The sequence below is a fragment of the Myotis yumanensis genome, unplaced genomic scaffold, assembly GCF_028538775.1.
Source record: "Myotis yumanensis isolate MYYU_CA2020_CCGP unplaced genomic scaffold, mMyoYum1.0.hap1 SCAF_3, whole genome shotgun sequence".
In the NCBI taxonomy this organism is placed as follows: Eukaryota; Metazoa; Chordata; class Mammalia; order Chiroptera; family Vespertilionidae; genus Myotis; species Myotis yumanensis.
In genome coordinates this window covers 117,348,671-117,361,860 of record NW_027223754.1, presented here as the reverse complement: position 1 = coordinate 117,361,860, position 13,190 = coordinate 117,348,671, and the positions used below count along the sequence as shown (strand labels likewise).

At 40.8% G+C, this 13,190-nt stretch overlaps 1 protein-coding gene and 1 pseudogene across 2 annotated transcripts in view; one reads left to right on the top strand and one right to left on the bottom strand.

Moving 5' to 3' along the window:
• Positions 1–13,190, top strand: part of ATP8A2 (ATPase phospholipid transporting 8A2) — a 692,529-nt gene that overhangs the window by 578,289 nt on the left and 101,050 nt on the right. The gene's annotated exons all lie outside the window — the stretch shown is intronic.
• Positions 8,484–8,901, bottom strand: LOC139005234 (small ribosomal subunit protein eS24 pseudogene; annotated as a pseudogene).

Sequence of the window (13,190 nt, the reverse complement as noted above, 5' to 3'; positions counted from 1 at the left end):
AGGCCTCCAGTCCCTCAGAGGTGTCTTGTAACAGCATTCTACAACAGCTGTTCTGTTTTAAGACTCAGTGCTCTCAACAAATTCCAGACGCCCCTTGGCTGCAGTAGTTGCTAAATGGTGACTTCAGGCTTCACTTGGTTCAGGCCTCAAGGGGGCTGAGCCAAACCTGACATGACTTACTGTTCAGGCAACAAGTTCCAAAGAGAAAGAAAACATTTCAAATACCAACTACTGCTGCTTTATTCTGAAGAAACTGACTTTAGAGGAGCAACTCTTCCAGGCAGTCTTGATTCCGGCTTCATTTATTTCGACAGCATTCTAGTTTTCTGGCCTTTTTTTGTTGTGGGGAGACAGCTGACTCAATGATTTTGAATAATTTTGGTGTGTGATACTTAACTGTTAAGTAGAAAATATTATCAGATGATAAGAAGAGAAAACAATATTAAGGAGTATTTTAAAACTATATATTTTATATGTGGCTTTAAATTAAATTTTATTTAAACATAATATATTTTAACTGAATATGAGACTCGCAAGTATATATTGGAGTTGTTGATTTACTTATTTATAATAATTTGCTTACTTTCTTAAAAAGGAAATCCTGAGTACATATTTACATATTTAAATATTAGTAATAATTAAACTATCCTAAGGTAAGTTTCACAAGCTTAATGATATGAGTTCCCAGAATAATGTAACTGGTAACAAATATAACTACAACTGACTATGCCATATTTTATTTTATAATTATTTTAATTATTTTAACCATTTTAAGTGTACAATTCAGTGACATTAAATATATTTATGTTGTACAAACATTGCCACTATCCATTTTCAGAACTTTTCATCATCCCAAACAGAAGATCTGTACCCATTAGATAATTCCTCATTCCCCAACCCCTGTTATACTTCCTGTAATCTAGGTACCTCATATAAGTGGAATTATACAATATCCGTCCTTCGTGTCTATCTTATTTCATGTAGCATAATGTTTTCAAGTCTGTTCCATATTGTAGCATATGTCAGAATTTCATTTCTTCTTAAGGTTGAATAACATTATTCCATTGAATATTTTGTAGAGGAGGGATAAAGTTCTCTTTGATCTCTTAGGGTCTCTGGCTGGGTCTAAAACTTAAACTGACAAATTAGTAGGAGAAGCATACAAATTTATTTGTATATATTGTATATGGTAGGAATCTTCATAAGAAAATAAAGGCCCAAAGAAATGGTTAGTGGTTAACCTGAAAGGTGTTTTTGTGTGTGTGTTTTCTTTTTGGTTAATCTTCACCTGAGAATATTTCTTCCATTGATTTTTTTGAGATAGTGGGAGGGACAGGAGGAGAGAAGGATGGAGGGAGAGAGGGAGTAAGAGAGAGAGAAAGAGAGAGAAATAGATGTTAGAGAGACACATCAATTGATTGCCTCCCTCATGTGCCCTGACCAAGGTTGGGGATCGAACCTGCAATACAGGTACAGTCCCTTGACTGGGAATCAAACCTGAGACCCTTTGGTGCATGGACCCATATTCTAACCACTGAGAAACACTGACCAGGGAACCTGAAAGGTTTTATGCTGGGTTTGGTGAAGAGTAAAAAGTCATGGAAAGATGAGATAGGGCAAAGAGTATGAGCTGAGTTAGTACCCTGGGGAAATTTGGCAAGGCATGTTTGTTAGGATTCTTCTCGGCATTCATGCTGTTTCACTCTGGGTATAGATGAGAAGGGCTGGAGAAGGTGGGAGAGAACACCTCTTCTGCCACTTACTCCAAACTGCTTTAGCTTAAAATATTGGGGTAGTGTGTCCTGAACCCCACATTTTGTGATCCATTCATCTGCTGATGGACCCTTGTGCTGTTTCACCTTTGGCTGCTGTGAGCAGTGCTGCAGTGAGCATTGGCGCACATGTTTCTGTTTCAGTGTTGTTCTGTTTAGAATCGTGCCTCACTCTCTTTTATTACAATAGGAAATATTAAGTATTTCTCTCCAGCATGGTCCAGGATTGGCTCTTTTACTCTTTTCAGATGAAATAATACTTTAATGGGTATAAGCTTCTTATTTGAAGGTTTAGGTTGACAAGATGGAGAGTTGTGTAAGTCTTCATGCCTCATTGCAAACACCATCTTAACAGGCCCATTCGCAGCACCTAAAAATGATGAAGTAAATATGAAGAGAGAGCTCATTATCCCTTTAGAAAAGGCTGAGAGACTGCGAGAGAAGTATTTGTGTCACTGTGATGTTTTGCTTGTGAACAAAAGATTTCACTATTTTCCAGGAAGTTTGCCTCCCAGACGCTGTCAGTCATGAATCTTCCTGGGGCCTCAGCCACTTGAACCTTTGTGTCCAGGCTGTGGCACTCCAGACCAAATGGCCCGGGGGAGTACGTGCAGGGGTTTCTGAAGTTCCCTGAAGAACTGCAATCCTGTGGGAGCTTGGCTGTCAGGCTACTAGCCCCCATGTGTGAGCCTGGCAGGTATCAGGTGGAAGGCAGTAGAAGGAGTCAACAGATTTGGGGGGTTTTTTTCTCTTAATTTCTATGTTTGAAAAACATGAAACTATATTTGGTTTGTGCTTAGGTCGGTTGGACCTGGTGAATGTGTTTTTGTTGTTCCTGGTTTCCAGTTAGGAAAATACACTATTTTGCTCCCAACATTGAATGAAGATGGTGGTCTTGGCTCCATATCATCAAATATTAATACATTAACAATAACTGAGTCTATAATAAGGAACTGTGACCTTTCAAATGATCTGAACTGTCTCCTGTATGTCACATTTTACTTTTTTAGAGAAGTGCTAATTCACGTTAAGTCCGCCTGAGAGATTTGTTTAATGAGCAGATTTAACGGATGATTATCCTTCTCAATTTTTTTTTAAAGGAAGGGCTTCTTGTGATGTCCCTCTGCTATTTGGCACAGGAACACAGAGGGGTCTTTTAAAAATTACCCCTGCAGGGTCACTGGGACCCAAGCTGTTTGCTTCATTAAACCCTGGTGGCTTCTTTAGAGCCAGCCCCTTCCAAAAGCCCTGACACAATTGTATCTAAATTAGCATCTGACTGACCCCCTTTCTCTCCTTTTTTCAAGCCCCAGCTGACAGGGATTGGCAAAAGATGCTAATTGGTTGGGCCTGGCTCAGAACAATAGACTTGCCAAGTTGACAAAAGGACTGATGTTTCTTTCAATATGCACCCAGATTCACATAAGTACCTCTTTTAATTACCAGGAATTATTGTAATGCCTGGTCAATGGAATAATTGACCCTAGTCAGCTAGTGCTTACTCTGTAATAAATAATGGCCCAGGCCTGTCAGAGTAGCAGGTACTAGGATGATTTGTGGGACTAGAAAGAGGTCTTCTCAGCCAGCCTTCTGTGATGTACTGAGGAGCCCAGTGGGAGTCCAGGAGAGGGGACTAATTTGAGCTTCACCATAAGGGAATGTGCTGAGAGCCCTTAGAATTTATCCCCAGAATCATAAAGAAACGAGTTAGTAGTTTAAAGAAGTAAATTGGCAGCTTGGCAGCTTAGGACTCCTGGTCAGTGACAGGTCAGCCAGCTCCAGCACAGGGAGAACGTTCCAAAGCATTTGCTTCCACACTTAATAACACAAGTCCATGTCCAGCCTATATACTTCAGTTCCCCCCTTTAAAAAAAACATTTTTATTTCAAATGTTAAGGTAAATGAGCTCAAAACCTAATGTTACCTCACTCTTTATTATCACAAATCTTAGATATCTTACAAATAATTTTGTACAGTATTAAGGTTCTTGGAGAATTAGTTTTAAAAATTTAAGTCGGGAAGGGATGGGAGGGGAGGGGATTCACTACATAGCAAAAGTCTACTTTGCAGCTGACATTCTAATTCTAATCAATGTTAATATTGTAAACTAGCATTCCTCCTCTCCATCCCCATTATAATATAGAGTGGGCACTACGTTCTGCTTAGCATTTCACGTGGAGCCTTCCTTTCTGATTGTACAACCCAATCTAAGTAGGATGTATTTGTGAAACCTCTGAACCGCTGCGCTAGGTAACCTTGTGGTCTGAACTGGGGCCCCCTCCCAACTTAGCTGCATTCAACCTTTGGGACTCTAAGCAAATTGCTAAAATGCCTAAGCTTAAGTTTCTGCCCCTAAAAGGGGGCTTGGGGATAAAAATGCCTGCTTCATAAAGTAATTACAGAGATCAATTAAATGGGCTCATCTATTATTTTATTCAATACAGCACCAGGTAAATAGTAGCACTTGCTATGTTATTAGTTATTATCACCCCAAGATTGCATAGCCAGGAAATGGTAGGGATATAATGTGTACTGACTGCTGTCTCACCCTTTAAGCCTATGCTCTTCCAGGATGTCCCATTGTCAGGTCATCCCTAGAAGTTAAGAGAAAGCATGAATACATTAAAAATGGTAAAAAATAAAATAATACTTTCATCTTTTAAAACAACAGGTGACAAAAAATGTCAGTTAGTATAACTGATTTGTAAATACCATTGTGATCTCCTTGATTAAGAAATTATCTTCCTTTTATAAAACTAGCATGTATTTCTTTCTGGCAAGTCTTTATTGGGAAAGGAGACATTTAAGGTTGTTAGTTCTCATGATAGTTTTTGTCTCCCACAAAGAAAAGATACAGGTAATAAACTAGATTGCCTGGGTGCATGCTAACACCTGAACTGTGGTGTAAAGGTCTTTTAGACTGAGAACATCTCAATCAGAAGTCTGTTTTGTGTTTGTTTATATTTTTGATCTGGTGAATAATTTCAGTGTTAAGAATTAAGTTTTAGGATGTGTGGATAAATATTTTAAAAATGACTGGCAACCCCCCTCTCTACATTTCTTGAAGTGACTTTAGTTAGGGAATTGATGTAGAATACCAAATCTTTCTGAGCTTCTCCATGAGAAACCTTGGTCTCATCATGGAGAGTGGGCTCTTTAGTAGGACACATTCTGGTTGACCATCAAAAAGCCAAAGAACTAGACCAGCTTTACTATTAAGCAGTTCTGAACGCTTGGGCAGATTAGTCAATCGCCCCAGGATCTATTCCCTCAACTGTGAAATGAGGAAATGGAACCAGATGACCTCATAACTCCTCAACAAGTTGACATATGAAATTAACCATCACAACACCAGAGCAAAAGACATTCCAGTCATCTCACTTGATGTTTGTCCTGCCTTCACTTCTTAAAACTCTTCTCTGTTGACATCTAAATTATTTATTTTGCCTAATTTCCTCCTGTCTCTTTCCATCTCATTTGCTGATTCTCCTTATCCTTTCTGGCCATTAAGTGTAGTGTTCCTTTATGGAGTTCAGTTCAGTCCTTTATGGATCTCTTATCTCTCCCTAGGATCATCCTTCCATTCCCATGCTTCAACCAAATATAAATATTTGCATTGCAAATATAAATCTCTAGCTCTTACCTCTTTCACGAGCACCAGACTGGCATTTCTCAGAACCTGTCAAACTTTCCAGCTGTGTTTGCATGGTTACTTAAGATTCAACATACTCAAAAATAAGCTCATTGCCTACAACCTGTGTGCGTATGAGCATTATTATACATCTTTCTGTTCAAACATGAAACAGAGAATTTTTCTTATATTCTTACCACTCCCTGACCTACATATTTTTTGCAATCCCATCCTTTCCTTCATCAGTATATTTTGCAAATCTACTCCTCTCCACATTCCCACTGCTACCATGCTGATTGTGACGATCATCACCTTTTGCTCAACTGTAGCAGTTACTCTGGATGATCTCCATATCATAACCTCCTTCACTCCTATAATATAACCCTTTCACTGCTTAGAAACTTGGTAAGGGTCACAACTACCTGAAAAGCAAATCCCAGACTCCTTGGAAGGGCTTCCAAGAGCCCCACAATGGATCCTTTCCCTACCCTCTAACCACCTCTTTCACTGCTGCCTGTGCTAGAGACATGCTGTACATTTTCAAGTTTTGGTTATGCTATTCTCCATATGGAAGGTCTTTCTTCCTCCTTCCTCACCTGTTAAGATTTGGCTCACTTTTCAAAGACCAAACCCTCATCTTTTGTCAAGGTGTCACTATAACAGGTGCTACTATCTCTGTGGGGTCTTCCAGACTTCCCAGCAAAATTAATCTTTTTCTCTGTGCCCACCCATAGCTCTTGAGTGTTTTTGTTCAAACTGCTAGAAGAACAGTTCTTAAACTACATTATCATTAAAGGGTTGTGAATCAGTCAGGGTCAACCAGTAGTACAGAAGCCAGGCTAATTATTTAAAACTACAGGCCTGATGCACGAAATTCATGCAAGAGTAGGCCTTCCTTCCCCTGGCTGCCGGCACCAGATTCCCTCTGGCACCCAGGACCTGGGCTGGCTTCCCTCCGGCCCCGGCTTCATTTGGAAGGACATCGGAAGGACATCCAGTCTAGTTAGCATATTACCCTTTTATTATTATAGATAGTGGCTTTTAATTCAAAGAATAGGGTGCAGAGGTGATATAGGGGCTGAGAGAAAACCCAGAGGTGAACCACAACAAAAAGTTCAGACCCTCTTAGGTTGGAGGGCCAAAGGGAAGGGCAGTGGTATCCCAGTGCAGTGGCTGGGTCACTGCAGAGCATGGATTCTGGTGGGGCTGTCCAGCAGGATCAAGACTGGGGAAACATGGCCACTTCTGGAGACCTCCAGACAGAGCGGAGAAATCCTGGCTTCAATCTTCTTCCCACCCTCTAATCTCAGGCCAGAACCTTTCACTGGCAGAACCCAGCTGGAGCTACCAGAGCATGCAGGCTTCAGGGTCGGGCACTGTAACATGAACAGAGCAGGGGCTACTGAATAAATTTGGGTGCAGAAGAGACCAAGCCCAGGCACGGGTCATATCGGTCTCCCTAACATACTTAGAGCTACTTAAAAACAGGAACCTCATCTCACTTATTTTGTAACTACAGTGACTAGCACCAAGAAAAATTTAATAAACATTTAGTGGATTGAAATGAACTTTAAAGTTTCCTTCCAAGTCTAAAATTATGCTTTCTCTACCAGTGCATTCCCTCCATTTATCATCATGTTAAAACAAAAACATAAAACATTTCTATGAAATTGTTCTTTATAAAATCATGGATTTTGTGTAATTATTTACTTAAACCCATGCTTTAGTTCAATCTCAACCCTGTTCCTTTATTAACATTTAGCCACTGCTATTTATCAGCTCTGGGTTGGTTCTGAAAACATTCTCCACCAACTGTGAGTCAGATTAAAATACAGGAAGGGAAATGGAGACATTGATTTAATAAATGCTAACAATGTGAGAGAAAAAGGAAAAAAAGATGTTGCGGGCAATTTTCACATAACTCACCTTGAATATGCCTTTGAACCGGCTCCTTCCCTGGTCTGTGGCCAGGCTCCCCTGGGCCACGCGGAACAGACCTTCAGGAGTGTCACAGTGGCCATGGGCAGAGCACGGCAGGTCTGAGGCGGAGGGCTGGGCACCCGTCCCTGCCTGCCTCTTTCAGTGGTCTTGCTTTTCCTCAAAGAACACATTCCAAGGAAGAAAGACAGGCTGTCACCACAGTAGCACCCGTGGCCCAACTTCAGCTGCGTGCACTTTCAGAGATCCAGCCCTTGCTATGAATCAACTTTCAGGCTTACTCTTCTGATGTGGCCCAGCTGCTGCAAAATCCTATAGATTGGATCGGTCGGACACAGGATTACAACTTAAAATGTGCCACACGATCTAATGTTTGAGACATGTGGCCGACTGAAGTGGAGGAAATCTCAGAGCACTTCCCACGCCCTTTGTTTTCTCATGAGGAAATTGAAGCCCAAAAACGGTTGCTCACTGCCTTGATGGCAACACACCTGGAGTGGAACCCAACTCATGTCATTCCTAGTCCATTGCTGTTTTTATTTTACTGCTCAAGTTCTAGAAGTTGTTTAAATCTTAACTTTGAACAGAGCATTACAGTGTTGTCATTGTCCCTATTAGTTAATTAATCTGCTTTTCTGTTTGCGTCCTCTTATTTCTAACTCTTTTTATTTGTTCTTTCTGTATACCTCTTTTATTAGTTTATTTTGGGTTTGGTCACAGAGATCATCTATTGAGCCCTTGCTGAGTTCCAGACAGTGTCTGGGGTCCATGTTTCCTGTTCTTCTAGCACCTATGTTTTTCCCATCAGTCCAGTTGCTCTCACTCCTAAATCCTTAAACCTCACGCTCATTATGACTCCTAGGAGCATAAACAGATTGTACTCAACTCAAATGGATTAAATCACCTGGTAGCAACCTCCACATGTAGATAAAATTTTAGTGTCTTTGAGATCATCATCCAGCTTAGCTCCTGGCCAGAATAGTGGTCTCCTTTCCTCTGGACACTGATATGGATACAAGTCATCAAAGCTGACCCCAAATATTACGCATAATGACGTATTATTTTCATTTTCTTCCTTCCATTTTTTTTAAAGTTTATAGTTTATTAATCCTCTCATGAAAAATCTGCACAACCATCACAGATAAAGTCACCGAAGAGTCTTTACTCCTTCTTTTGGCCAGCACCAACATTGGCCTTTGCAGTCCCCCTGACTGTCTTCGTTCTGTTCTTGGGTTCCTTTCTCTGTTTTCTTGAGGTCTTCTTCTTCTCATATAGGCCATGTCTTGCAAGTCTGTGTTTGGGTTCATTTTTCTTTGCGTAATCCAAGGAGTCATAAATCATGCCAAAGCCAGTGGTCTTGCCACCACCAAAATGGGTTCTGAATCCAAACACAAAGATGACATCAGGTGTGGCCTTATACATTTTGGCTAGTTTTTCCTGAATTTCTGTCTTGGGTACTGTTGCCTTCCCAGGGTGAAGGACATCAATGACCATTTGCTTCCGCTGAAGTAGTCTGGTGGTCATGAACTTCCTGGTCTGGATAGTTACCATGTCATTCATGATGAAGGTTGATCTTCAAGCAGCCAGGGAGGAAAAGAGCTTCTTTCTTCCATTTTCTTCCCTTCCTTCCTTTTCCCCCTATTTAAAGACTTTCTAAATTTGCAGGTTGGATTAGTAGGTGTCTAATTCAAGCCAAATACTATACTAGTTATTTCACATTGATTATATCTATTTCTCACAGTAACCCTTATTGTCCACACTTTTTGAATACATTGAGAAATGGAGAATGAGGAATGTACCCAGTGTAACAGAGCTATTAAGATACAAAGATGGGATTCAGTCCCAGGTCTGACTGCTTTCAGACCTGCTCACTACACTGTGTTACTCACTATACCATGTTATGATATGTATAATCAACTGGTGACTGCCCTAATTACAATTCATATAAATAATTATAATTTCAGGAATAATTACCAGTTAATATTGACATAAATAATTTACTAGAAAACTCTGTGTTGGTGAAGTTTTAAAATAGCATCTTTCACTGTGCTGATAAATATTTAAGGAGAGATGCCTTTTTTCCTCCCAGCAAGTATAAAGCAAGTTTTTCATAATGGGATGTATCATTTTAAAATGTTAATTGATGTATAATAGCAATGGACTGTAATAGAATAAGATACCTTATTTAATTCTAAAATTTCTTAAATATCAGAGAATACATTTTTATTCCTTGACTATTAAAAGCCCCAAAATTGTTAGCCATGAAAAAAAGAAGATGAGAGAAAATAAGACACGGCGGATGTTTAAAGAGACTAATTATCTGTAGCGGGACATATGTTTTTAGATTCAGTGAGTTCATCTTTATGAAGGGGAAATCCTGGCCAAACCACATGAATGTACTCGAACAGGCTGCCAGATAAGGAGCATTGGAGAAAGGAAAGGGCACCAGTGCAGCTTAAAGGATTGGCTTCCCCGAGAATTCCGATAAAAATAAAATACTTCAAGATGCTAGAGGTACATGAGACATAGATAGGAGGTTTTCTTGGGGAGAATACCAATTACTAAAATATGAGGGAGGGAAATTTGTTACAGGAAGTGAGAAAGTCAAAATGTTATACCGTATTTGCCAATTTGACTGTGATATTCCCATTACAAGGTTACTTTTTGCTGGTGATTACGTTGCAGCACAAAGAGCCAGATCCAGGATTAAAAACAAGAAAAAGGGCCCTGGCCGGTTTGCTCAGTGGTTAGAATGTCAGTCTGTGGACTGAAGGGTCGCAGGCTTGATCACTAGCCAGCGTCGGGGTGCTAGCATGAGGCAACCAATTGACGTGTCTCTCACGTCGATGTTTCTCTCTCTCTCTCTCTCCCTCCCCTTTCCTCTCCTCCCTCCCTTCCAGTCTCTCTAAAAAAAACCAATGGGAAAAATATCCCGGGGTAAGGATTTAAAAAACAAACAAGAAAAAGGCCCATGGCCCACACAGGGTGGAACATTCAACTGTGTAAAAACCATGTCTGTTACTCTGGCACCAAAGGGCAACCCAGAAAGAAGAGTCCATTCACGAAACAGAAGGGAATGAGAAGGCATTTAGATGCTAAATATTACAATGACTTATTTTAAGGAAGATTTGCACTAATTTGTGAACATTTTGTCCCCCCTAAAATTAATGCATCAGTACATGGAAGACTTGGAAGCAGTGAAACCCAGGGTACCATTATCTTCACTGTCACGGCTGGTGTTTGTTCCCCATCCATCCCAGAAGTGTGTCTCTGGACATTTCATTTCATTTTGGATCCCACTTATAACATAATGTTAGGGGATTACATTTGTTACTGTGATTATTTTAAACTAGAGGCCCCATGCACAAAATTCGTGCAAGGGTAGGCCTTCCTTCCCACTGGCTTCCCTCTGGCACCCAGGACCCAGGCTTCCTTCTGGCCCTGGCTTCGTCCAGAATGATGTCTGCAATGACATAAAAAAATGATGTCCAATCTAATTAGCATATTACCCTTTTATTATTATAGATTAACTTCCCATTTATTCTTCATAAAAGACTATTTAAGGAAGCAAGTTGCTACCTGGGGTTTGGTACTGAAATGGAAGTTAAGCAGTAGGAAAGGGGGTTTAAAATACTATTCCTTTTAAGCAAGGATATTAAAATATGTGATTCCTAAAAGTCAGTACAAGCATCTGTGTTGCTTGAGACCTCATACAAGTAGATAATGAATTGGAGGACAGTGCCAGCCAAGGTCATAGATAATGAATTTGCTTCTCACCCTGAACTAAGTGCTGCCTAGAAAGTAAATGAAATTCACATGTAAAGGAATGTATGTTTCCAGAAATGAAGCCATGCACGTTTTAATATATTATCTTCCAAAATTATACATTGTTCTTCTTACTGGAAATGTTCAGGTGAGCTCATAGACAAGACTTAGGTGTAGGAAAAAAGCACATGTTCATCTAGAGGGGAAAACACAAACACAGTCTTGGCTGAGGCTTTCAGCATCATGGCAAATGACACCCTTCTCTGTTCATCGATTTCTTACATGTGATCTTTGAGCTAAGCAGAGGGAAAGAGCTTGTGAATACCTTTCAAGAGTAAACTGAGATTGGCTTCCTGTACCCCCAGGAAATCCACTCCCTGGCCTGCTGTTATAATTTTAGAAATAGCTCGAGGGCTCAGAGCTTCGGGCACAATTACAGAAGTGTCCTAGGATGCACCCCAGCAAACATTTATTGTGTATTTGCTATTTGCAAGGCTCTGTGCTTGTGTGCTGATTGTTCATACTTCTAGTTAATTGGCCAGGGGCTACATTTTAAATATACAACTTTTGGGGTTGTTAATATTATAACTACTAGTGGCCTGATGCACAAATTTGTGCACCAGTGTGGTCTCTCGGCCTGACCTGCAGGATCAGGCCGAAACCAGCTCTCTGACATCCCCAAGGGGTCCCAGATTGGGAGAGGGTGCAGGCCAGGCCAGGGGACCCCACCAGTGCACGATCAGTGCCAGGGAGGGACACGGGAGCTTGACCAGCCGGGGAGGGATTGCGGGAGGACTCCAGGGCATGTCCGGCCCATCTCTCTCAGTCCCAATCAGCCGGACCCCAGCATCAAGCTAACCTACCAGTCAGAGCATCTACCCCCTGGTGGTCAGTGCACGTCATAGCGACTGGTCAACTGGTCAATTGTCTGCTCCCTGGTGGTCAGTGCACTTCATAGCAAGCAGTTGAGCAACCTTAGCATATCATTAGCATATTACACTTTGATTGGTTGAACAGCCGAGCAGTCGACCACACACTTAGCATAGTAGGCTTTTATTATGTAGGATAATCTTAATTGCAACCTTTTTACTGTAATTTTGAATTTTAGTTTTGAAATGTTTTTCTTTTAGACACTTAAGTATATTTGTTACAATATATGTATATCACATAGCGATTACATCTTGCAAAAATTACACTAAGTCATCAGCCAGGGATAACAACTTTTAACATTTAGGATTGGTGTGATTTTAGGGTTGGTGTGAATCTTAACTCAGTGACCACCACCTTTATAACTGTGTTCAGATCCCTATACCCAAGAGATTTGAGGTATTTGGGTTTAGATTTTGATTTTAGTATGTAAAAGGATGTAATGTATTTAAGTGTTGAAGAGAAGGTTCCGGTAGAGAGGGTGCAGTCTATGCTCTAAGTTAGTAGAAGTGCTGTGAGCCCTCTGGATTCTCTACCAACCCTCACCCCCAGCTTCAGTCCTAAGAGACTCTACAGTCACACTTACAAGGAAATCCCCTTCTCACTTCCAGTTCAGCCCTAAACCTGTCAGAGCTGACTGCTGCCCTCATCATTCCTCTGAAACTAGTCTCACCCAAGTCTGCAACCCAATTAACTCCAATTCCAAATATTTTCCATCTCCTTCTACAGACCTTTCTGTAGGTGTTTTGTTTTGTTTTGTTTTGTTTTAGCCACTCCTTCCTTTTCTTTAACCATCTTTTGTGATTCTTCTATATTCCAAACAGCCTTCTTCATTCCAGACTTTTCCCTTCTCCATAATATCCAGGCTGATGCTCCCCAAGGTTCTATCCTTAGCTTTTGTCTACTTTTCCAGCTTCCACTGTTACCTGTGTGCTTATGACTTCCAAGTCTAAATGCTTGAAAGGTTAGATCCTTCATCTAAGTGCCAGACTCAGTGACCTAATGCATTCCAGACTTTCCAGCTTGGAACACACACACACACACACACACACACACACACACACACACACCATGTTCAGTAGGTGTGAGAGATGCAACCCTGCATCCACCTAACCTGTCAGCATTTCTGTCTCCAAAAATGGCAAATAGCTTCACCA